The 26,328-nt window shown below is 39.9% G+C and overlaps 1 long non-coding RNA gene across 1 annotated transcript; it reads right to left on the bottom strand.

The window, feature by feature from the left end:
• LOC132828442 (uncharacterized) lies at window positions 1-26,328 on the bottom strand. Its single transcript, XR_009646119.1, has 4 exons — window positions 26,236-26,328; window positions 22,601-22,748; window positions 3,418-3,623; window positions 1-1,220 (listed from the first exon to the last, which is right to left on the bottom strand). It is a non-coding gene; the product is annotated as an uncharacterized LOC132828442 (long non-coding RNA).

The raw sequence follows: 26,328 nt of genomic DNA on the forward strand, positions 1-26,328 counted from the left end.
TCTATCAAGAAAAGTTTTATTTTATAGCTTCTAGTTTCAGTATTTAGCTGAAATTTTACAAGTAGATGATATTTTATTACCATAAACCTTCCCCACATAAGTTGATCCGAGCTTAAGATGGTTCCTGAAAGGTTGATCAGGTTGTTCTATTGGGATGCAATTAGAGGAGATGTTCCTTGGATGCATTATGCATTTACCTTGGAGTGTGATTCCAAATCAAACATATTTTAAAATCTATGACACCAGATCATTTGACAATTTTTCAGTGTTCCAGACTGCCTCAGTGTATCTCAAGTGCAAACCGCAATCCAAACTGTGTGCAGATAAAAACAAAATCAAACTTTTGTTCCCAAGTTATCATTTCATAGCAAGACGATGATGAACATGACTTGAAATTGTAAGTTAATGAGCTTGCTTAAAATTACTAGATTTGACTGTGTCATAATTTAACTGTGAAGAATGCACCAAAAACATGCTTTGCTTTTCTACAAGCTTTCAGAAGATGCATACAATCCCAATTAGACCTCCAAGATTACCTGTTTTCTCTACTTACAGTAATGAGTGACAATACTATTGATTCTCTGGAACTCATTGCCACAGAAGGCTGAGTGTATTTAAGACAAATTGTTAATTTACGAAGGGGATCAAAGATTATGGGAGAGGGCAGGAGAATGGAGTTGAGATGCATATCACCATTGAATGTTGGAATAGACTTGAAGGCCCAAATGGCCTAATTCTGGTCCTACTAACTTATGGTCTTATGACTACCTAACAGGGCAAAGACAATTCACACTGTTTTTTGTCATTATCAGAAGTAACTGTATTTATTATAACACAATTATTCTTTGCCAAATGGCAATGGTGAGAGAATTCCTAATCTACTCTGAGATTTAATGTCTATGTTTTTAGAAACTCCAAATATATGTATGCATACACACACACATGCATGCACACACAGTTAGCATTAACACAGACAAAAGGCAAGTGTTTTGACGCAAATATTCGGCGCGGGAGAAATATAGATCTGAAAATAAAGTCTAAAGATTAGAAGTCTAGATCACAAATGTGTCTCAGTTCATTTTGATTTTAGCAATGCTGACACACTGTTCTCTGTAACGTGATGGTCACTCTTCACTTCGATAGTTGATCTGGTCAACCTTGGTCTTTATTTGCTGCAATTATTTCCTTCATCTTCCTTGTGTTCTTGTTACATGCTCTGACTGGGAGAAGAGGGGAGAGGGATATTGTCAGTTTGCTGATCAGGAGGTCTCTGACTGTTCTGCATTTACAGATTTATGGCAAACTGCAGCTGGACAATCTAAGAGATGTAATTGGGCAGTTTCCCCTTGACTTAAACTACTGTTCTGACTCAACTGTGTATCAGTCTCTCTATTCTACTCCAACAGCAGCAGTGCCTTGTACAGCTAAACATTTGTGCCACTTTGATTTTCTAAGTTGAAAAATTGTTCTGGAATTTATGTGGTAATGCAGTCCAAGTTCCCATTCATAATCTAAGCAAGAAAAATATAGTTCAGGAGAAATCTTCGTCTTTTGGACAGGTGAGTGTGGTTTTTACCTTGTCAGCAATTGGCTAGAGGAGTGTAAGTGCAGGTTGTCAGTTTTATAACATGGTCCAATTATAAGCCAGTTTTACTTTTCAAAACCCTCACATCCATATTATAACAGACTTGCACAGTAATTACATTGGAAGCAGTTTATAGAAGGTATGCTCAGCTATTTCTTGGCGTGAAGGTTCAGCAAGGTGGGACGGTAACTACTGGAGTTTGGAAGAATTGAGAGGTGATTTAGCTCAAATATTGGATCCTCAAGGGACTTGATGTGGTAGAGACTGAAAGGAATTTTCTCCTGGGATTGCAAACTAACAGAGTCAAAAGACAAAACTGAAGTATTTATAGCAAACTTCAGCCAGAAGAGTAGAATGGATGATACATCTTAGCCTCCTCCAGTGGTCCCTAATCTCAAATTATTAGTTTTCAGCCAGTTCAATTCATTGTATTAGATATCAAAAAACTGTTGAAGGTACAAGATATTGAAACAGTTATGGGCTTTGACAAGATTCCAGGAAAAGCAGTGAGGACTTGTGCTCCAGAACTTGCTCCTCTCTTAGCCAAGCTCTTTCACTATAGTTACAACACCTGACAATCTACCTGGAAAATTATTCAGGTATGTTCTGTATACAAAAAAAACAAGGAAAATTCAACTTTGCAGTTACTGCCCCATCAGAAAAATGATAGAAGGTGTCATCAACAAAGTATCAAACAGCACCTTGTCAGCAATAACCTGCTCAGCAATGCCCAGTTTGGGTTCCAGCAGGGCCATGCAGCTCCTGATCTCATTAGAAACATGAACAAAAAAGCTGAATTCCAGAAGTTAGTTGAGAGTGGCAGCCCTTGACATTAAGTTTGCATTCAACCTAGTGTAGCATCACGGAGTCCTAGAAAAGTTGGAATCAATAGAATCGGGGGGCAAGTTCTTCACTTGATGGAGTTGTACCTGGCGCATAGGTTGTTGTTGTTGGATGTCAGTCATCTTCGCTCCAAGCTATCTCTGCCGGAGTTCCTCAGAGTAGTGTCCTAAGTCCAACCATCTGCAGCTGCTTTATCAATGACCTTTCCTCCATCATAACATCAGAAGTGGGGATATTTGCCAAGAATTGTATAATGTTCTGCACCATTCATGACAACTTGGAAATTGAAGCCATCCAAGATCTGGACAATGTCCAGGTTTGGGCTGACAAGTGGCAAGTAATACTTGTGCGACACAAATGACAGACAATGATTATCTCTAATAAGAGGCAATCTAACAGCTACTCCTTGACATTTGACTGCTGTTACAATTGTTGAATCCCTGACTATCAACATTCTGGAGATTATTATTGACCAGAAATTCAACTGGATTCTCTATGTTAAGGCAATGGCTAAAAGAGCAGTTCAGAGTCTAACAATATTGTGATGAGTCATTCACAACCTGACTCCCCAAAGCCTGTCCACCGTCTACAAGATACAAGTCAGGATTATGATGGAACATTCCACATTTACCTGATGAGTGCAGCTCCAAAAACACTCAAGAAGCTTGACACCATCCAGGACAGTGCAGCCTATGTGATTGGTACCACATCCAAAAGCATCTACACCACAACTATGTGTACTAGCTACAGAATGCACTGCAGGAATTCACCAAAGATCCTTGGGCAGCACAGTCCAAACCTATGGCCACTTCCATCTAGAAGGACAAGGGCAACAAGTAGGCACCAAGTTCGCCTTCAGGCTGTCTTGACTTGGAAATATATTGTCATTCCTTCAATGTCACAAAGACAAAATCCTGGAATTTCCTCCCAAATGGCATTGTGAGTCATCATATTGCACATGGCCTGCAGTAGTTCAAAAGACAACTTACCACTACCTTCTCAAGGGCAACTAGGAACACGCAATGATGCCCACAAAGACATTAAAAAAAATCAGATTGTTCTGCTTGTTGGATGAGATTCCAGTTCTGTTTTGTTCTGACCAAATAAAAACTCCACGGTAGGAAAACAATGCAGATGCAGGAGATTTGAAGCAAAACCAGAACTTGTCGGAGAAAGTCAGCAGGTCTGTCAGAATCTGTGGGGAAAAAAAGCAGAGTTAATGTTGGAGTCTGGTGAGTTCTGAAGAAGACACCTGTTGAGCTTTGCAAGCTAGCAAATTTTGCTTCAAAACTCTACTGTAGCTTTGTTGAAGAGCAGTGTGTCCCTTTTGATATTTTTCATGACTGATATAAACAGACTTGAACCAAACGGAGAGAGTATTCAAGTTTTGTGTGGTGAATTCATCTTGTACATCTCTACAAGAAATCTGACCTCTTGAAGTGATGCATGATAATTGCCTGATAACTCTGAAGAGGCTTAAAGCATTACGTTTCAAGGTCTTTGCTTTGACAAAGGAAGTTACATTTGAACTAATTTTAACCTGTCACTACTTAGTGGATAAGCAGTTAATTGGTTGCTGCTACAGTTTGTGGTTTCTCTTTGTCACTGTGTTCTTTGACCAATCAGTTGCAAAATATATATCAGTAACTTTGCTCTAAGTAATCATTAACCTTTTATTATGTTTTGCAAATAGGTGATAGGTACTGTAGTCTTTTGAGGGTCGCCGTTGAGGGTGTACAGGTACATTGTCTATCCATAGCTGTATTTGAGCAGTTAGTTATGAGTCCTGTGTTTGAACTGCTACAGTCTACATGGTCTAGGTGTTCCCACAATACTGTTGTTTAGGGAGTTTCAGTATCAATAATATAGAAAAGCAGTTTAGCTATCTATGTCATATTGAGGTATGCCTTATAAATAACTTGGTGTTAGAATTCATTGAGTTACAGGCATTTAATTCAGAGGAGACCATTTATCCCATTGTGTCTGTGTCAATCAACAAAAATCTGACTGCATTAATCCCATTTTCCATATTTTTTTCCCTATAGTCCTGGATATTATGGCAACTTAAGCAAATTTATTACTGTTACCTAAATATTGAGATTTCTGACTTGACCACCCTTTCATACTGAGTTACAGATGTCTACAACTTCAAGTGAAGACAAATTCTTCTCAACTCTTCTCTTTTATCCTTTAACCTCTTAACTGAAGTCTGTTCCCTCTGGTTAGTGGCACTTTACTAATAGAAAAGGTGCCATCTTATCCACTGTATCTATGGCTCTTACAATCCTATGCACATTTTGCCTTGACTACTTCAAAGAAAATAATCCATTCTATCCAATCTTTCCTCAACACAGATCGTCCAGGCCAGAGAGCATATTGGTAAATCTCCTTTGCACCTTCTCTAGTGTAGTCTCATCCTTCCTGTTTGGAATGACTAGAAATACACATGATATTACATTTATGGCCTAACCAGCATTTTGTACAGAAGCACAGAAAAAAATGAAAGAATAGGGTAACACTGAATGGGCCAATTGTGTACCTGCTAAATGTAAGGTCTTTTCAGTCATTAGTTTATGATCCTACCAGCTGCAGGACTTCCAGCAGCAACTTTTTATTTGATGTAGTGAGATTTTCTGCCTTAAATATTCTGTCAGTCCGTGAGATCCAAACCTTACCACAGACTCATAGAAAGATTAGGAGGAAACATGGTACAATTTTCATTCACTTACTTGAAATCTATGTCCCTGAGATATTGATCTCTCTGACTTAGAAATATAAACGATGGCGTTATTGCACACTTGCTGTCCTTGTTCCTCTAAGTGCTGATTTATAGTTCAGATCCGACTACACCATGGTTTAGAGTGTGCTGCAAAGGACCCCTCATGATTTGCTGCAGCATATTCCACAGATGGTACACACTACATTGACTGCTGGTGATTGAGAGCTGTACTTATTGTTGATCAATAGGGTGCTGATCAACTGGACTGCTTTGCCCTGGAGAATATCAAGTGAGTGTTAAAGTTACTTTGCACTTAAGTGTTTGCAGTTGCGAAGCGTTTGCCCTTTGTTTTATTCAAGTTGCTTTTACAAATTCCTCATCATAGTCACTGGTAATTTCATGTAATGAATGGTTGCTGCAATCTACATATTTAAGTTGGTGTTTCTTGCAGAAGAAATGCAAAAATTATTGCCCACTTTGAGATGTTGAGTTATAATAACTTTATCTGTTACCATTTGCTTTACATAATTATATTTGGCTTGCTTTATTCTGTGCTCAACAACTAACATCAGAGTCAGCCATATGGTAGGGAAATGGGAAAAAGACACAGAAGGTCCTGAGTAAGAAGAAGGTACTTCCCTGTGATAAGAGTCGACAGACCAAGCTACCTCCTAACGTCTGTGTTACTGATGACTGGGCTGCTCCAGAGAGGCCCTCAACTTTCAAGTTTCCATTTTTGTCCAGGAGGTCACTGGACATGTACGTGGGAATTCCCAATCAGTGAAATATCCTTGGGTCAAGGTGGTGATTAACACTCCTGAAAAGAGTAATATTCAATCATCAAAGTATTTGTACTCCCCGTTGACCTGACTTGATGTCATACCTGCTTGCAATATTGTGTTCTACATTAGGTGCACCTTACATCTCTTGAAAATATGTGGCAATGCAGTATTCTGAAATTAGGATTATATTATTTCTGTCACTGACTATAGTGGTTTAATTTTTGCTGACTTAATATTTTGGGAAAGCTTAGTTCTTTGTTTCTCTGCAACATGTACTTTACCGATATCTGTAGATTGCCAAGGCAAAATTAATTAACTACAAATTTGTCCACATTTTTCATTTTTGATGTGATAGGATATTAAGGTGTATAATTGTAACATTTGTGCCATTTCCTGGTCTTACTAGTACTTCTAGTCAACTGAACTTTTAAAAGATGTAGTTATGAATTTATTGATGCCATCCGTCTTCAACTTTGAAAATAAACACATGGAAGCCAAATCTAACTCACTCCACCAGGCAAACATTTAGGATTCATGGTTTGAGAACACATTAGAATGATTTACTGATACAGTAACCATTCGAAAAGACTGTGTTAGATGTGCTTCTCCTATTGGTCACTTATTTTTTGCCTGAAAATCATTGCCTTGTTCAGTGGTAAATCACATTATCTAAGTTATATAAGTGATTTGGATGTGAACATAAGAGGTATAGTTAGTAAGTTTGCAGATTCCACCAAAATTGGAGATACAGTGGTCAAGTTACCTCAGAGTACAACAGAATCTTAATCAGGTGGGCCAATGGGCCGAAGAGTGGCAGTTTAATTTAGATAAATGTGAGGTGCTGTATTACAGATGATGAAGTGTTGGATGTCTTGAAACACATAAAAGTGGATAAATCCCCAGGACCTGATCAGGTGTACCCGAGAACTTTGTGGAAAGCTAGGGAAGTGATTGCTGGGCCTCTTACTGAGATATTTGAGTCACCAATAGTCACAGGTAAGGTGCTGGAAGACTGGAGGTTGGCTAACATGGTGTCACTGTTTAAGAAAGATGGTAAGAACAAGCCAGGGAACTATAGACCAGTGAGCCTGATGTCAGTGGTGGGCAAGTTGTTGGCGGGAAATCTGAGGGACAGGATGTACATGTATTTGGAAAGGCAATAACTGATTAGAGATAGTCAACATGGCTTTGTGCACGGGATACCATGTCTCATAAACTTGATTGAGTTTTTTGAAGAAGTAACAAAGAGAATTGATGAGGGCAGAACAGTGGATGTGATTGATATGGTCTTCAAGTAAAGCGTGCAACAAGGTTCCCCATGGGAGTCTGGTGAGCAAGGTTTGATTTCATGGAATACAGGGAGAACGAGTCATTTGGATACAGAACTGGCTCAAAGGTAGAAGACAGAGGGTGGTGGTGGAGAGTGGTTTTTTAGACTGGAGGCCTGTGACCAGTGCGGTGCCACAAGGAATGGTGCTGGATCCTCTACCTTTCAACATTTATATGAATGATTTGGATTTGAGCATAAGAGTCATAGTTAGTAAGTTTGCAGATGATACCAAAATGGGAAGTTTTTTTTTTAAGAGTGTGGAAACAGGCCCTTCAGCCCAAGTCCACACTGACCCTCCGAAGAGCAACCCACCCAGACCCATTCCCCTACACCTAACACTACGGGCAATTTAGCATGGCCAATTCACCTAACCTGCACATCTTTTGGACGGTGGGAGGAAACCGGAGCACCCGGAGGAAACCCACGCAAACACGGGGAGAATGTGCAAACTCCACACAGACGGTTGCTCAAGGTGGGAATTGAACCCCAGGTCTCTGGTGCTGTGAGGCAGCAGTGCTTCCTGCCGTGCTGCCCATTGGCGTAGTGGACAGCGAAGAAGGTTATCTCAGATTACAATGGAATCTTGATTAGATGGGCCAATGGGCTGAGAAATGGCAGATGGAATTTAATTTATATAATTGTGAGGTGCTGCATTTTGGGAAAACAAATCTTAGCAGGACTTATACACTTAATGGTAAAGGCCTCGGGTGTATTGCTGAACAAAGAGACCTTGGAGTACAGGTTTATAACTCCTTGAAAGTGGAGTCACAGTGGGGTAGGATAGTGAAGAAAGCGTTTAGTATGCTTTCCTTTCTTAGTTAGAGTATTGAGTACAGGAGTTGGGAGGTCATGTTGCGGTTGTACAGGACATTGGTTAGGTCACTGTTGGAATATTTTCTTCAATTCTGGTCTCCTTACTATTGGAAGGATGTCGTGAAACTTGAAAGGGTTCAGAAAAGACTGACAAGGATGTTGCCAGGGTTGGAGGATTTGAAGTATGGGGAGAGGCTGAACAGGCTGGGGCTGTTTTCCCTGGAATGTCGGAAGCTGAGGGGTGGCCTTTTAGAGGTTTACAAAATTATGAGGGGCATGGATAGGATAAATAGACAAAGTCTTTTCCCTGGGGTAGGGGAATCCAGAACTAGAGGGCATAGGTTTAGGGTGAGAGAGGAAAGATATAAAAGAATCCTAAGGGCAACCTTTTCATGCAGAAGGTGGTACGTGTATGGAATGAGCTGCCAGAAGAAGCGGTGGAGGGGAGTACAATTGCATCATTTAAAAGGCATCTGGATGGGTATATGAATAGGAAGGGTTTAGAGCAATCTGGGCCAGGTACTGCTAGGTGGGACTACATTAGGTTGGGATATTTGATCGGCATGGATGGGTTGAACCAAAGGGTCTGTTTCCGTGCTGTACATCTCTATGTCCCTATGATCCTATATTCCTAATCGGCTACCGTAGCATGACAAATTCCATGGTAATGTCATGGTATATAAACAAGTACAGACAGAGCAATCTTTGCATATAATGGAAGATATTGTGTCCTTGGAAAATTCAAAATGGAAACTGAAAGCTAAAATTGACATGAGGTTTCAAGGGGCAGCTTTTCTTGCCTTCAGCTTCTGAAGAGAACTAATCTAGCAAACACATGCAAAACATCATTTTGGAGAAGCACACAGCTCCATGAATGATTTAACTTGAGAAAGATGGTAACTTTATGTATCTTAATAGTTAATGGAACATTTAGATCTTAGACATGCAGTGAGTGAGGTGGAGAAATTCTGAAAAGTGAAAAGCTGGTGAATCTGGAAGCTCTTCATTCCAAATAGCAGCGTAAAAAAAATGTGACATGTACTGTTAAAAACAAAATTTAAAGATGACTATGAGCTGTTGCTGATGTTTTAACACACTGAAGTATTCCTGTATCGATTTAAGTCTATACTCGTTGGGGTTTAGAAGAAAAATTGAAACATACAAGATTCTTAGGGGAATTGACAGGGTATGTGTGAAAATGTTATTTCCTCCGATGAGAGTGTTTAGGACCAGAGGGCATAATCTCACAATAAAGGGTCACCCTTGTATGACAGATGATGAGGAATTTCTTCTGAGGGTAGTTAATCTCTGAAATCCTATATTGCAGAGGGTTGTTGAGGCTCGGTATACCCCAGCCTGAGATGGACAGCGTTTTAATGAGGAACAGAATCATTGGTATGTGGAAAAGTTAGGAAAGCTGAGTTAAGGATAATGAGATCATAGCTGATCTGAGAATGGCAGATGGGCTGACGGGCTGAATGGCCTTCTTCTGCTCATACATATTAAGGTGTTCTCACAAGAGTTTCATAAACCAAAATAAGACATTTTGCTTCCAAAAGATATTGGTTGAGATGAATAAAAGAGATTTAAGTAACATCTTCGAGGAAATGGCTGTGTGAGGCAGAAAGTTGTATGCAAGGAATGTGGGAACTTGGGTCTACAAAACTTCTGGCATAGCCTGCAATGGTGGGAATGCAAAAGACAGCAGAGTTAGAGGTACACAAATATCTCATTGTTCTGTTCTAGGGAAGGGTGAGGCCTTGAAGCGTTCTGAAAGAAGAATGAGCATTTGTAAAATCATGGCTTTCTTTGTGTGAGTGCCAATATATATCAGAAAGCACAGGGTGATAAGAGACCAAAATTTGGTTAAAATTAAGACATACACAGCTGAAGTCCTTTGTCACAGGTTTGCTAGTGTAGAACATGAGGCTCGCTAAGCAGCAGAATCATAGTTAGGTTATAGCATAATGAAAGCCCATTCAAGCCATTGTGTCTATGCCAACTGAAAAAAATAACCGCTGATTGTAGTCCTATGTTCCAGGACCCGGTCTGTAGCCTTGCAGGTTATCCTGCTTCAGCTTCAGAGTACATTGGAATAGTGAGGCTGGTTGTAATTAAAACATGTACGAGGCAATGGTGAAATCTTTTACTGCCATCAATTTATGCGTCTTGCTAATTACTTTTGAAAATTAAATTAGTTAATTCTGAAGCAAGCCAACAGGACTGAAGATTGTGATCTAGAACTTGCTGTTCTCTACAGCTACAACATTGGCATGTACATGACAATATGGAAAATTGCTCAGACATCCTGCACACAAAGCATGACAAATCCAATTTAGCCAATTAGTGTTCCATCAGTCTACTCGTGATCATAAAGTGATAGGAGGTGCCATCAAAGGTGCGATCAAACAGCACTTATCAAGAGCCTGTTCACTGACAACCAGTTTGATTTCACCCAGATCACTCAGCTCGTGACCTCATTACAGCCTTGGTTCAAGCATGAACAAAAGAGCTATACTCAGGAAGTGAAAATGCCTGCCCTTGCTGTCAAGGCTGCACTTAATGTGGCATCAAGGAGCCTGAGCAAAAGTGGACTCAGTGAGAATCGGGGAAAATTAGCACTAGGAGGAGTCATACCTTGCACAAAGGAAGATAATTGTGGTTGTTGGCCAGCTATATCAACTCCTGAACATCTTTGCAGAAGCTTTCCATAGTAGTGTCCCAGAGCCAACCATTTTCAGCTACTTAATCAATGACCACCTCTCTATCATAGAACAGAGAACATAGAACAGTACAGAACAGTAAAGGCTCTTTGGCCCTCAATGTTATGCCGGTCTTATGCTACTCTAAGATCAGACTAACCTACATACCCTTCATTGTACTATCTTTCATGTGCCTATCCAAGAGTCGTTTAAATGTCCCTAATGTATCTGACTCTACTACCACTGCTGGCACTCCATTCTATACACCCACCATTTCTGTGTAAAGAACCTACTTCTGACCTCTCCCCGAAACCTTTCTTCAATTTCATCTGTGCCAACTGAAAAATTAACCGTTAATTACAATCCTGCTTTCCAGGACCTGTTCTGTAGCCTTGCAGGTTATCCTGCTTCAACTTCAGTGTGCATTGGAATAGTGAAGTCTGGTCGTAATTGAACCATGCATGAGGCAAAGGTGATTTTTTTTACTGCTAACAATGATTGCATGCTGCTAATTATGACCCCTTGTGATAGACATTTATGCCATGGGAAAAAATCTCTGGCTATTCACTCTGTCTATGCCTTTCAACATCTTGTATACCTCTATCAGTTCACTTCATATCCTTCTTCAATGCAATAATAAAAGCCTGAGCTCCCTCAATCTTTCTTCATAAGACATGCCCTCCAGTCCAGGCAGCATCCTGGTAATTCTCCACTGCACACTCTCTGAAGCTTCCACATCTTTCCTATGGGCATGGACCCCAATATCCCTTCTTCCTCCAGACTGAGAAGAATCCTGTCTTTAACCCTGTATTCTGAATTTAAATTCAACCTTACAAATTGAATGACTTCACACTTTTCCAGGTTGAACTCCATCTGTCACTTATCAGCCCAGTTTTGTATATTGTCAGCATCCTGTTGCAACCTACAACAGTCCTCCACACTATCCACAACTCCATCAACCTTCATGTCATCAACGAACTTACTAAGCCACACTTCCATTTCCTGAACTAAGTCATTTATAAAAAACACAAAGAGCAGAAGTCCTAGAACCGATCTCTGTGGAATACCACTGGTGACCGAGCTCCAGGCTGAACACTTTCCATCTACCACCACCCGCTGCCTTCTATTGGCCAGCCAATCCTGTGTCCAGACAGCCAGATTTCACTGTGTCCCATGCTTCCTTGAATAGCAAACCTTCTCAAATGGCGTGCTAAAATCCATGTACAACACATCCACTGCTGTAACCTTCATCAACACATTTTGTCACATCCTCAAAGAATTCAATAAGGTTTGTGAGGCATGACCTGCCCCTCACAAATCCATGCTGACTATTTCTAAACAAACTATGGTTTTCCATGTAATCATAAATCCTGTCTCTCAGAGTCCTCTCCAATATGTTGCCCATCACTGACATAAGACTGACTGGTCTGTAATTCCCAGGATTTTTCCCATTCCCTTCCTTGAACAAAGGAATAATATTTGCTACCCTCCAATCATCTGTCACTACTCCAGAGGATGCAAAGATCACCACCAAAGGCACAGCAATATCTTCTCTCAATTCCTGCTGTAACCTAGAGTATATCCCATCTGGCCCAGGGAATTTATCTATTCCTATGGTCTTCAAACCTTTCAGCATGGCCTCCTTCCTAACATCTACCTGTTCTAGCATATCAGTCTGTTTCATCCTGTCCTCAGAAATGTTAAGTTTTCTCTCAGTAATTTCAACACTGAATCTCCCACTATCAACATCCTAGGGTTCATATTGACTGGAAACTGAAATGTCCTATCTCCATAAATGGATGACAAGAGCAGGTCAGAGACTAGGAATCTTGCAACAGGTCAATCCCTAAACCTTTCCATCACTGCAAAGGGAAAAGTCTGGAATGTAATGAAGTACTCCCACTTGACTGTGTGTAGCTCCAACAACACTCAAGCTTGTCACCATATATATCAATCAAATGTTCACTCCCTCCAACAATGTGTCCATTTATAATATGGACTGCAGAAACTCACCCAAAACATCTTCCAACATTCTTCAAAAACATCTTCCAAATGCCAACTACTTCAAAGACAAGTTCAGCAGATACATGGGAACATCACCTGCAAGTTCATCTGCAGGTATCTCACCATCATGACTTTGAAATATATCACTGCTCTTTCATTGTCACTGGGTAGAATTTCTGGAAGTGTTTCTCTAACAGCATTGTGAATGTACCAACAGCATATGGACTGTAGCAGGTTCAAGAAGGCTGTTCACCACCATCTTGTAAATTCATTGGATTCTGCAGAGGTGCCAAAGGATGGAGAAACTGTTATCATGACACCCCTTTTCATAGAATGGGGTGGGATGGGGGAAAGTATGAAACCGTAGGCCAATTAGCCTAACATCTATTGTTTCAAAAGTATTGGAAGTAATAACAGACTTTTGAAAAAGCATAATCTAATGAACCAGTCATCATGGCTTCATGAAAGGGAAATCATGGTTTATGTAAAGATTTGTAGCTCGGCTACATGTTGTCATGGTTGTGGGTATGTTCGCCAAGCTGGAAAGTTGATTTGCAGACATTTCAACCCCCGTCAAAGTGACATCCACAGTGTTTTGGAGCCTCCTATGAAGTGCTGTGTACTGTGCTTTCTGGAATTTATTTGGTTCCATTCTGTCTAATTAATTCATTAGAACTTTTTGAGCAACTCAACTAGAGTGGCTGGAGAGGAACTGGTAAATCTGTTGTATTTGGACTTCCAGAAGGTGTTCGATAAGGTACGTCACAAAAGATTAAGTCATAAGAACCCACAGAGTTGGAGGCATTATATTGGCATGGATAGAGAATTGGCAAATGGGAGGGAAATAGTGATTGAGAAAAGACGATTTTTCAGGTTGGCAATGGGTGGTCACAGAGATCAGTGCTAGGACTGTAACTGTTTACAATACATGGTTGGAACTTGGAGGAAGGTGGTGAATGTATTGTAGCCAAGTTTGCAGATGACACAAAAATATTGGAAAGGCAGATTGCGAGAAAGATATCAATAGTTTAGAGAAACAATTGATACATGACATAATTGGGCATGAAATTGGCAAATGGAGTATGATGTGGGAAAATAGGAAGCTTGTAAATGTCAAAAGGATAACAAAAGCACAGTCTTTTATGTAGAGAGAAACTCAGAAAGCTGCATGACAATGGGACTTTGGCCTACTTGTACATGAAGCACAGAAAGCTTGTACACAGGTAATGCAGATTATAAGGAAGCTAGCACACAAGTAATGCAGATAATCAGAAATCTCGCAGACAGGTAATGCAGATTATCAGGAAGCTCGCACACAGGTAATGTGGATAGTCAGTAAGGTAGCACACAGGTAATGCAAATAATCAGGAAGCAAGCTCACAGGTAATAAGGATAATCAGGAATCTTGCACACAGGTAATGCAAATATCAGGAAGCTCGCACACATGTGATATAGATAATCAGGAAGCGCATACACAGTTAATGCAGATAATAAGGAAGCTCGTACATAGGTAATGCAAATAATCAGGAAGTTCACATACAGGTAATACAGATTACCTGTGTGCTGGCCCCTTAATTATGCAGATAACCAGGAAGCTCATGCACAGGTAGTAGAGATTAGCAGGAAGCTCGCACACAGGTAATACAGATTAACAGGAAGCTCGCATGCAGGTAATGCAAGTAATCAGGAAGCTCGTGCATAGGTAGTACAGATAATCAGGAAACTCGAATGCATGTAATACAGATATTTAGAAAGCTCATACACAGTTAATGCAGATAATCAGGAAGCTCGCACACAGGTAATGCAGATAATCACGAAGCTCTCATGCAGGAAATGCAGATAATCAGGAAGGTCACACACAAGTAATGCAGATAAACAGGAAGCTCGCACACAGTTAATACAGATAATCAGGAAGCCAGTGCACAAGTGATGTAGATAATCAGGAAGCTCACACACAGGTAATACAAATAATCAGGAAGATTGCACACAGGTAACATGGATAATCAGGAAGCTCTCACGCAGGTAATGCAGATTAACAGGAAGCCAGTGCACAGGTAATGCAGATTATCAGGAGCCTGCACGCAGGTAATCAGGAAGCTCGCACACAGGTAATGCAGATAATCAGGAAACTTGCACACAGTTAATGCAGATAATCGGGGTGTCAGTGCACTGCTAATACAGATAATCAGGAAGTTCGCACACAGGTAATGCTGATAATCAGAAAGTTTGTGCACAGGAAATACAGACTACCAGGAAGCTTGCATGCAGGTAATGTAGATAATCAGGAAGTCCGCACACAGGTAATATAGATAAAGAGGAAGCTCGCACACAGATACTGCAGATTATCAGGAAGCTCATACACAGGTAATACAAATAATCAGGAAGTTTGTACACAGGTAATGCAGATAATCAGGAGGCTCGCACACAGGTAATACAGATAATCAGGAAGATTGCACACAGGTAACACAGATAATCAGGAAATTCGTGCACAGGAAATACAGACCATCAGGAAGTGCACACACAGGTAATGCAGATATTCAGGAAGGTCGCATGCAGGTAATGCAGATAATCGGGAAGCACGCATGCAAGTAATGCTGATAATCAGGAAGATCACACACAGGTAATGCAGATAATCAGGAAGCCAGTGCACAGGTAATACAGATAATCAGGAAGCTCGCAAGAAGGTAATGCAGATAATCAGGAAGCTCGCGTATAGGTAGCACAGATAATCAGGAAACTCACATGCAGGTAATACAGATAATCAGAAAGCTCATACACAGTTAATACAGATAATCAGGAAGCTCGCACACAGGTAACGCAGACAACCAGGAAGCCAGTGCATAGGTAATGTCGATAATCAGAAAGCTCGCACGAATTTAATGTAGGTAATCAGAAAGCCAGTGCACAGGCAATGCCGATTGTCAGGAAGCTCGCATGCAGGTAATGCAGATAGTCAGGAAGCTCGCACAAAGATAATACAGATAATCCGGAAGCTCGCATGCAGATAATGCAGATAATCAGAAAGCTCGCACACTGGTAATGCAGATAATCAGGAAACTTGCACACAGGTAATGCAGATAATCAGGAAGGTCACAAGCAGGTAATACAGATAATCAGGAAGTTCGCACACAGGTAATGCAGATTATCAGAAAGCTTGCACAGAGGTAATGCAGGTAATCCAGAGGCTTGCGCACAGGTAATATAGATTATCAGGAAGCTTGCACACAGATAATTCAGATAATCAGGAAGCTCTCACACATTTAATGCAGATAATCAGGAAGCTCACATGCAGGTAATTAAGATAATCAGGAGGTTCGCCCACAGGTAGTACAGATATTTGGGAGGTTCACACACGAATAATGCAGATTATCAGAAACCTTGCATACAGGTAATGCAGATAATCCAGAGGCTTGTTCACAGGTAATACAGATTATCAGGAAGCTTGCACACAGATAATTCAGATAATCAGGAAGCTCTCGCACATTTTAATGCAGATAATTAGGAAGTTTGCACACAGGCAACACAGATAATCGGGAAGTTTGCACACAAGTAATACAGATAATCAGGAAGCTCGCTCACAGGCAATACAGATGATTGGGAAGTTTGCGCACAGATAATACAGATAATCAGGAAGTTTGCATACAGGTAACGCAGACAATCAGGAAGGCTAATGGAATGTTGCCCCTTATTCCGAGGGTGTTGGATTATAAGACTTGAGAAGTCTTGCTGGAAGTGCACAAGATGCTTATGAGAGCATGTCTGGATTCCTGTGAGCAGTTTTGGTGCCTTTATTTACGGAAAAATACCATTTTCTTGGAGGCATTCAGACATTCACTAGGATGATCTCTGGTATGGAGGGATTCTCTTATGAGCAAAGATTAAATAATTGGGATTCTACCCATTGGAGTATAGAAGATGGCAAGCTAATTTTATTGAAACATGTTGGATTGTCCCAGAATAAAGGAAATGCCAATTTAAGACTAAGATGAGGAGAGTTGTGAGTGTTTCAATCTTCTTTTCTTAGAAAGTTGTGGGAGAAAAATCCTTTATAGATTTAAGGCTGAGATAAATTCTTGATCAGTAAGGGAATCAAGTGTTACAGGGAAAAGACAGGAAATTGGACGTTAGGAATATTGGATCAGTCGCAATTCTATTATTTGGGGGAGTAGGTTTGTGCTGAATGGCTTTCTACTATTTCTACACCTTTTGGTTTCATGGTTAAGGGCAATGAAGGTTGCGCAATAATTAGTCAGTGGTGCCCAAGTGCCCTGAATCCATGAAAAAATGTCTGAGCCCATCTGGAGTATCATGTTTGATAATTTAAACAGTTTGAAAATAATCTTTTTCTACGAAAGTCCAAAGTTTATCAACATGGGTGCAATTTTTCCATCCATTAATCCTTTTTGTCTTTCCTAAAAGACAGTTTACTCTCAAATGTACATTGCTCCATTCCCATGAGCACTCTCACTTTTCTCAAATCCATTTTCTCAATCTATCTTAATGCCTTTCATTCGTGCCTCTTGATGCTAACTTCAACATGAATATATTTGTTTGTTCTCTGAACGAGACATGTTTTAAGTATAAGAAGAGAATACAAGTGTCAGAAATTAAATTAGAAATGCTTTACATGCGCAACTTCTGGAAGCAAAACATTATTTTGGATGTAGACACTTAGTCAGAACTAGGGAAAGGTCTCTTTTCAATATTGCCAAATGCTGCAGTTTGTAGCTCTGCAGTTTTCCCAACTTTATGCTTTTTATTTGAAATCTTAAGCATTTAAAAAATCTGACTTGTTTTGTGTGTTTTTTTATTCTAAACTGCTCAATGTAATCAACAAAAACAGAAAACAAGAATTTCTTCTTAACATTTTTTTAAATGCAAATACAGGTTTTTTTTGAAAAATATGAAACGCAGGATGGTGACTTTGGCTGACTTTAGCTGATGCAGGGTTAGAGTGAATTTTTCTACAGTTTCATTTGACAGTTGGAATAAAAACAAAGAAGTATGAATGCTTCACAGGAATATTGGCCAAATATTGCAGGTTTATGTTTCTCAATACAATTAACATTGTAGTAAATGGCTTGCTATCACTATTGTCATTGCATTTGGATCATATCTTTGGTTGTGCTTCATCAGTTACCAGCATGGATTTGAGGCTTCGTGTAGAACATCAGTGAGGTGTAACAGAGGAGGGAGAGCTTAGACAAGTAAATATGTAGTGATTAAATGGATTGTAAAAGTACACAATGCAGGGTGGAAAGAGACGTAAAAGAAGATAGATGCTTCACAGCTTGGAGGAAGTCAAATTGAAAGGATTCAATAAGAAACAGTATATTGAATATTCAGGAGCAATTTACTCCAGATGCTGGGATGTGAATTGAAGACAAAAATATGCTAGAAATCACAGCTGGTCAGGCAGCATCCATGGAGAGAAAACAAACTAACATTTTGAGTTGAGATGAACTTCGCCAGAGCTGAAGTGAAGTGTGGAGGGGACAGTATTTTGGCAAAAAGTGGGTGGGATTATTATAATGCTGGGGAAAAAGGATGTTGATAGTTCAGATTAAATGATCAGAATGTGGAAATGGCAGAACAATGATGTGTCTAACTGCCAGATAGGAAAAAAAAGATATTCCTCTGGGGTAGAGGTAGGGGAGTGAGGGTGACAGAGAATGTAACAAGCAAAGCTAAAAGAAAGGAAAGGAATGCATTCACAAATTGAAGGAGTTGAACTCAATTTTAAGACCAGAAGGTTGTAAACTGCTTAGTTTGAAGATGAGAAGTTGCTCTTTTAGTTTGTGCTGTGATTCATTTGAGCTTTGCAGCATGACGAGGACAGAAAAGTGGGCATGCGAGCAGGACACTGTGTTAAAATGATTGGCTATGAGAAAGTCAGGGTCATGCTTGTACATGGAGTGGAGGTGTTCCGCAAAGCAATCACCCAGTCTGCATTTGATTTCTCCAGTGTAGAGTAGGCTACATTGGGTGCAGCGAATATAATACACAAGATTAGAAGAGGTACAGGTGAAATGCTACTTCATCTGGAAAGACTGTTTAGACCCTTAAATGGTGAGCAGTGAGTAGGTGAAGGGGCAGGTGTTGCACCTAGTGCATATTATATAAGAAAGTGCCATGGGAAGGGGTGTGCTATTGATGTTCGAGGAATTAACTAATGTGCCCCAGAGGGAACAATCCCTGCGAAAGGCAGGCAGGGGAATGAGAGGGAGCTGTGTTTGGTAGTGTTCTGCTGGGGTTGTCTGAAATGGCAGGTATGGACAGCAGAGATCGAGTGAATCCCGAGAAGAGTAGAATGACAGTTGGAATATATTTAAGAGGGAATTCAAGAGAGCAAAAAAGGGATATGAGATAGTTTTGTCAGACAGGGATAAGAAGAAGCCAAAGGGATTCTACAAATACATTAAGGATGAAAGGATAACTAGGGAGAGAACAGGGCCCCTGAAAGATCAGCAAGGCTGCCTATCTGTAGAACTACAGTAGATGAGAGATACTAAATTAGTATTTTGCATCTGTGTTTACTGTGGAGAAGAATATGGAAGATAGAGAACATGGTGAAATAAATAGTGACATCATGAATTATCCAGAATACAGAAGACAAGGTGCTGGATGTCTTAAAACACATAAAGGTGGATAAATCCCTAGGACCTGATCAGGTATATCCTAGAACTATGTGGGAAGCTAGATAAGTAATTGCTGGGCCCCTTGCTGAAATATTTGTATCATCGATAGCCACAGATGAAGTGTCAGAAGACTGGAGGTTGTCTAATGTGCTGCCACTATTTGAGAAAGATGGTAAAGAAAAACCAGGGGACTATAGATTGGTAAGCCTGATATCAGTGCTGGGCAAGTTGTTGGAGGGAATCTTGAGGTACAGGAGTTATTTGGAAAAGCAAGGAATGATTAGGAAAAGTTAACTTGGCATCGTGCATGGGAAATCTTTTCTCACTAACCTGATTGAGGTTTTTGAAGAAATAACAAAAACGATTAATGACGGTAGAGCCTTGGATGTGATGTATATGGACTTCAGTAAGGCATTAAACAAGGATCCTCATGATAGACTGGTTAGTAAGGTTAGATCAAATGAAATACAGGCATTTGGATCCAGAACTGGCTCGAAGGTAGAAGACAGAGGGAGGTGGTGGTGAAGGGTTGCTTTTCCAACAGGAGACTTGTGACCAGTGGTGTTCCACAAGGATTGGTGCTGGGTCACTGCTTTGTAGAAATAATGTAGGTGGGAACATAGGAGGTATGTTCAGTAAGTTTGCAGTTGATTCCAAATTGAAGATATAGTGGACAGTGAAGATGGTTACCTTAGAGTACAACAGGATCTTGATCAGATAGGCCAATGGTCTGAGGAGTGACAGATGGAGTTTAATTTAGATAAATGTGAGGTGCTGCATTTTGGAAAGGCAAATCAGGGCACAAGTTACACACTGAATGGTAAAGGCATGGGGGGGGGGGGGTGTTGCTGAACAGGGGAAGAAGTAGCTCATAGTTCGATGAATGTGGAGTCAAAGGTAGATAGGATAGTGAAGAAGGCATTTAGTGAACTAATCTTTTTTGGTCAGTGTATTGAGTATAGGAGTTGGGATGTCATGTTGTGGCTGTTCAGGACATTGGTTAGGCCACTTTTCCAATATTGTGTACAATTCTGGTCTCCCTGCTATAGGAAGAACATTGTGAAACTTGAAAGCGTTCAGAAAAGATTTACAAGGATGTTGCTGGGGTTGGAGGCTTTGTGCTATCAGGAGAAGCTGAATAGACTGGGGCTGTTTTCTCTGGAGTGTCGGAGGCTGACGGGTGACCTTATAGAGGTTTATAAAGTCACGAGGAGCATGGAAAAGGTAAATAGCCAAGGTCTTTTCCTCAGGATAAGGGAGTCCAAAACAAGAGGGCATAGGTTTAAGCTGAGAGGAGAAAGATTTAAAAGGGACCTGAGGGATAATGGTTTCATGCAGAGGGTGGTGTCTGTATGGAACGATCTGCCAGAGGAAGTGGTGGAGGCTGGTACAATAATCACATTTAAAAGGCATCTGGATGGGTATTTGATTAGGAAGGGTTTAAAGAGATGTGGGCCAAATGCTGGCAAATGAAACTAATTTAATTTCGGATACCTGGTCGGTATGGATGAGTTGGACCAAAGGGTCTGTTTCCATGCTGTACAATTCTATGACTCTCTGACTGTAGGTTGCAGACGGTTCTTCTAAATGCCAGTGGATGCAAGTCCAACCTGTTCAACCTTTTCTCATAAGACAACTTACCCATTCCTGCTGTTAGCCTAGTAAACCTTCTCTGAACTATTTAAATGCATTTACGTCCTTCATTAATTTAGGCGTGCAATTCTAAATGCTACACCAGAAGTGGTCTCAACAATGCCTCTGTGTAACTAAAGTGCCAGATCCCCACTTCTTTATTAATTTTCAATTCCGCTCACAGTAATAACACTGTTCAAGTATCTAATTATGTACACCTAGTTTTGAAAATATTACAACATGTTGTAAGGAATAAATAACATTTTCAGCAATATTTTATTTTTCCTAAGTTTTCCATTTATTTACTGCCTTCATCTTTTTGTTGGGTATATTCTCAGGCAAACTGGTGGTCCCCAGGCCAAGCACAAGCTTTTTGCTTATGAACAAAGAGTAACTGGATGAATGGCCATCAGACTTACTACTGACGGTTAATTGAAATCATTGTCGTTGGAGGGCAGCTGAGTGGTTATCTAGCAAGGGTAATTCTATTGTCTCAGTTGCAGCTTTGTCTTCAATTAGCTATTAGGTAAAACCGGGATGAAATTACCCCTTTACCCCTCCCCACACCCTCTCTTCTGCATATAAACCAACATCTTCCTCACTATCATCAGTTCTGATGAAGGCAATGTTAACTCTGATTTCTCTCCATAGGTGCTGCCAAGCCTGCTTAGCTTTTCCAAAAAATTCTGTTTTTGTTTCCAATATTGATTTTCTGTTTGTTTTGTCAAGACCTTTCCTGTTTTAAAATATTTTAACTAAAAGTTTTGAACTAAAATGGCTGCCCTGATCACCTAACCTCAGGTAACTCCATGTGGAATAAATAAAACAGTCTGCAGTGAATTACTATTTAATCTAAAGTCATTGAAATAGTGTTACTGAATGAAGTGTCAACACATTCAGATCTGTATCTCCTGTGTTAATTCACTCTTGCATTTCATAAGATGATATAAACATGCATATTGAATGCACTGCAGGTTCAACTGAGGTATTCAAGAGAGCATTAAATAATAAGTGGGGTTATGGGGAAAAGAGGGAGTTTGGCATTAAGTTAAAATGCTCAAAGAGCTGGTGCAGATGCAATGTGTCCAGTGATCACTTGCACAGTGGCACTGCTGTAATTTACATAGTTGAGAGATGAGAATCATGCCAGCAAGGACTGGAAGATTCCCCTCTTTATGTTTCTCATGGAAGGTAGTGCCTGGTGGAAAGCAAATTAAGAAAACAACCATTTACCAAGAACTCAAAGATATCTACAGACTTTTCCACTGCTGACGATACCAGTCAACAATCAAACAACTGTTGTCTCAAGTTAAAAATCATACTCATCACAAATTTTAAGGACCTGTGAACTGTGTAGCTTATATGTTTCCAGACACATTGTACCCCCAACCCTCCCCATTTCCATTTATTCTTTGAACTTGATGTGGCTTTTTAGAATTTACTTCTGGGATTTGAATGGAAATAAACCTCCTTGTCTTTCATTCAAGTAACATTGTAATTAACGTCTTCACTTTCATCTAGTCAACTACAGCTGAAAATTATTGTGACCAACCTGAGGAGTTTCAAAAGTGGGGAGTTGATTTCCTTCTGCTTCCACGGTCACAATATTATAACGTGGCAGATAGCTTGATTGTCAAGCTGTAAATCCTTCCAATAAGCCTGATCATCAAAAGTAAGATGTTAGGAGGAAGGTGAGTTTCCTGCAACAGGACAACAAAGGCAATGTCAAACCACTGCAGTACGGGGTCAAACCCATGGAGTGTGATTGTCAGTATTCTCATCAGACATGACATCCAAATACCCACACACATGAAACAAATGAGCTGAGACATGATGTGAGAATCAACAGAGGCAACTGAATGCTTGGTCAAAAATATTTGCTTCTGAAATCTCCGTAGTTTTGTCAGGCTTTGTCAACAAAACTCTAGTTGAAGCTTCAAAGAGCTCATTTCCTTGAAATTTCCCTTCATGAACCTATCCCCTTCTATGTGATGAAACAAGCTGATTGGAGTCAATGGCACTGTGGTATTAACCATCTGTTGCAGGGCTTCTCAATGTTCGGCACTTGGACCCTCAGTGGGGTCATGAGTTCTGAGGCAGGAGTAGCAGATGTGGAGCACTGGTTGAGTTCTAATAAAAATTCTCTGGCTCCATCAGGTGTCAGGTCTAACAGCATCTCTATTCTCCATTGTTTTACTGAGGGATTCAATGTGAGAGGGAAAAGGCTTATGAACATTGATCCATCTAATTGCAATGGCCAAAATGCCTATTCATTGTCTCATACCTTATTTTCTAATATTTAAATTTTCTTTATAATTGCAATCAGTAAACTGATTAGATTATTTTCTTCAGGGATTTAAGACAAAAATTGATGTACTAAATTAATAACTCTGGTTTATGCTTGCAATTACATTTTCTGCTTGAAATTAATGAAGCAGAGAAAAAATCCACAAAGCCTATCCTGGTGTAGTAATTATTTCTCATGCGTGTACAGAAAATCTGATTATCTGTCAATTTCTTCGAAGAACAATTTTCTTGAGTTTCCTACTATTCATCCTGGAGTAGCTAGAGTTGCTGTGCAACGCACTATTTTCCTGTGCCACTGCACTTCAATGCATAGAAGTGCATTAATTGACAGAGTGTTTTCCAGTTCCTGTTCTTGCCTTTCTCACTGTGTTAAGTACACAACCTTTCCTCTGCATTGGCAGAGATTGATAAACTTAATGCAGGGGAAACAGATTTTCCCATTATTCTTCAGAGAAACTTCCTTACCGCATTCTGAATATCTTAACACCATAACATGTTTTTGGAACTTAATTTGTGAAATATTTTGTCTCCATATTTCAAAGTATCATAGTAATTTTTGCTGTGTGAACTGTGACTTGATGTATTATCTTTGTGGTTTGTGCTCTTCTAATAGGTCTAATTAATCAGGTGCTATTTATTTTGAGTCAACGTATTGTCATCCTTGTAATCCTAATTTATCTCACAAAAGGTTAATATCTTTGCATTGTCCATTCCTTGTTTGCAAAATATTAGCATTTTAATGAAATGTTATTTTACTATGTCAGAACAATGAACAGCTTAATTATCTTTGTATGATGCAGAAAACAAAATGGAATGAGTTGCTGTCTGTGTGCGCTGAGCTGGGAAGATTAACGTTTCTCTTAGTGGGCTGAACCCTGATGATTCTTTGATAAATCCAAAGAATTAAAGATATGCCTATATTCAGAGACTGAACAAAAGTGTTAATTAATTGATACTAAAGTTCTAATTTGCATTTGGACATAAATATGGCAGAAGTAGATTCTAGTTTACTTGTGTTTTTAAGGAACTTATTGAATGGGACTCATTTTGCAATTTCAGTGCAGTTACTGAGAATATTGGAATCACTACTGCTTAAAGTGCTGCTGTACTGTCTGCTTTTTAGACAAACCCATTCATATATATTAGATGATTGGAAGTTAAGGGAAAAGTCATTTTTATGTTTGAAGAAATTCAACTTTATGTTGAGATTTTGTCTGCTTCCATTTCTATGGGAAATCCACAATTTTCAGTTGTCTTGCGCTGATGTCCGTTAAGGGGGAGGATCACATACGTCATTGTAAAGTCAAATTTACTTCAATGGGACTGTGAATGTTGGGCCTGATTTTCATTCCTATGGATATAGCTAGAGCCAAGCTTGAACGTAGGAATGTAATCTGAATGTAATCTAAACAGCACAGTTGTTAGAGTGAGAGTACAAGATAAAATTGTCCTGCCATCTCTATGGCCAGATCAGAGAAAACCACAGTAACTAATATCATTTAGGGAAGAAAACCACCATCCTTACCTGGTCTGCCCACATGTGACTCCAGACCCACAGCAATATAGTTTACTCTCAACTACCTTCTGAGCAGTTAGGGATGGGCAATAAAAGCTAGCCTAGCCAGTGATGTTGCCATCCCATGAACAAATTTTAAAAATGTTACCCATTGTGCAATGCATTAAATTCTCACATATAGCCCATCCAATCTAGTTCAAGTTCCCCACCCACCTCTTTGCCCTATAGTGTCTGTGTCAATTCGATACCAAACCATGCCACTTTTTGGCATTCTTTATCCTTAACTCTCCATGCCAACTGATCCCATATGCACCACGAACATGACTCAGGAGTCATGTTGAGATCAGCCAAATTAACTCCCTCCCTAACAGTGTACTTGGACGCCATGGACTGCAGCAGTTGAAGATTCAGAATGCCACAATTTTTTCTAGTGCAGTTGGAGATAAGTCTTGGCTGAGTGAGAAGTATCCACGTATTGTGACTGAATTTTTGAAAGTAAAAGTAAAAGTAAAAATAGAATAAATGTACCTTGTTTTTTAAAAAGGAAACCTCCCACTTATGAAAGCCCTGTCAAAACTTGTTCAAGTATTTAATCCTTCGTCAAAGCATAAATTCATAAGTCAACAATATAGATAGCCAATCATTTAACAATCTTTTTGAGCTATCAATCAAACTGTGAATTTCTGCTGCTCTAAGAACCGTAGTCTTGAAAAGCAGTGAACCATTAATTAAAATATAGTGGTAGCCCTTGGGGCAATGTCAACAATTAGCGATAGGAATTGCTAGACTTTCTTTTTCAACCCTTACTGACACAGGCAGACTGTTTGTTTGTTTGTTTGTTTTTTGTTTATGATTAGATTAGATTGCTTAGTGTGTGGAAACAGGCCCTTCGACCCAACAAGTCCACCCTCCGAAGAGCAACCCACCCAGACCCATTCCCCGACATTTACCCCTTCACCTAACACTACGGGCAATTCACCTAACCTGCACATTTTTGGACTGTGGGAGGAAACCTGAGCACCCGGAGGAAACCCATGCAGACATGAGGAGAATGTGCAAACTCCACACAGACAGGTGCCTGAGGCGGGAATTGAACCCAGGTCTCTGGCACTAAGGCAGCAGTGCTAACCACAGTGTATCAGTAGCAGTTTAAAACTAAGCCCTGAATTCTGAGTTGTGCTGAATGACATTTGATTTTTAATGCTACATGCACTCATGTATAGGAGTGCTGTGTACAATGTTGCCACACACAAGGCATCATCTTGCGTACAGACACCTAGGTACAGGATCTTAAGAACAGAGTAGAAAGAAAGAACAAGGTTAAGTTAAACATTGCAGTAACTCCACACCAACATAATGCTCACCTTGAGGTTAGCCATGACTGCAGTCAAGTAAGAATCTGTAAAAAAAATGCAGCCCTTCAAAAACTTTGATGGTGTCCAAGTCAAGTTAGTGTC

The sequence above is a fragment of the Hemiscyllium ocellatum genome, chromosome 2 (genome assembly GCF_020745735.1).
Source record: "Hemiscyllium ocellatum isolate sHemOce1 chromosome 2, sHemOce1.pat.X.cur, whole genome shotgun sequence".
NCBI classification, from domain to species: domain Eukaryota; kingdom Metazoa; phylum Chordata; class Chondrichthyes; order Orectolobiformes; family Hemiscylliidae; genus Hemiscyllium; species Hemiscyllium ocellatum.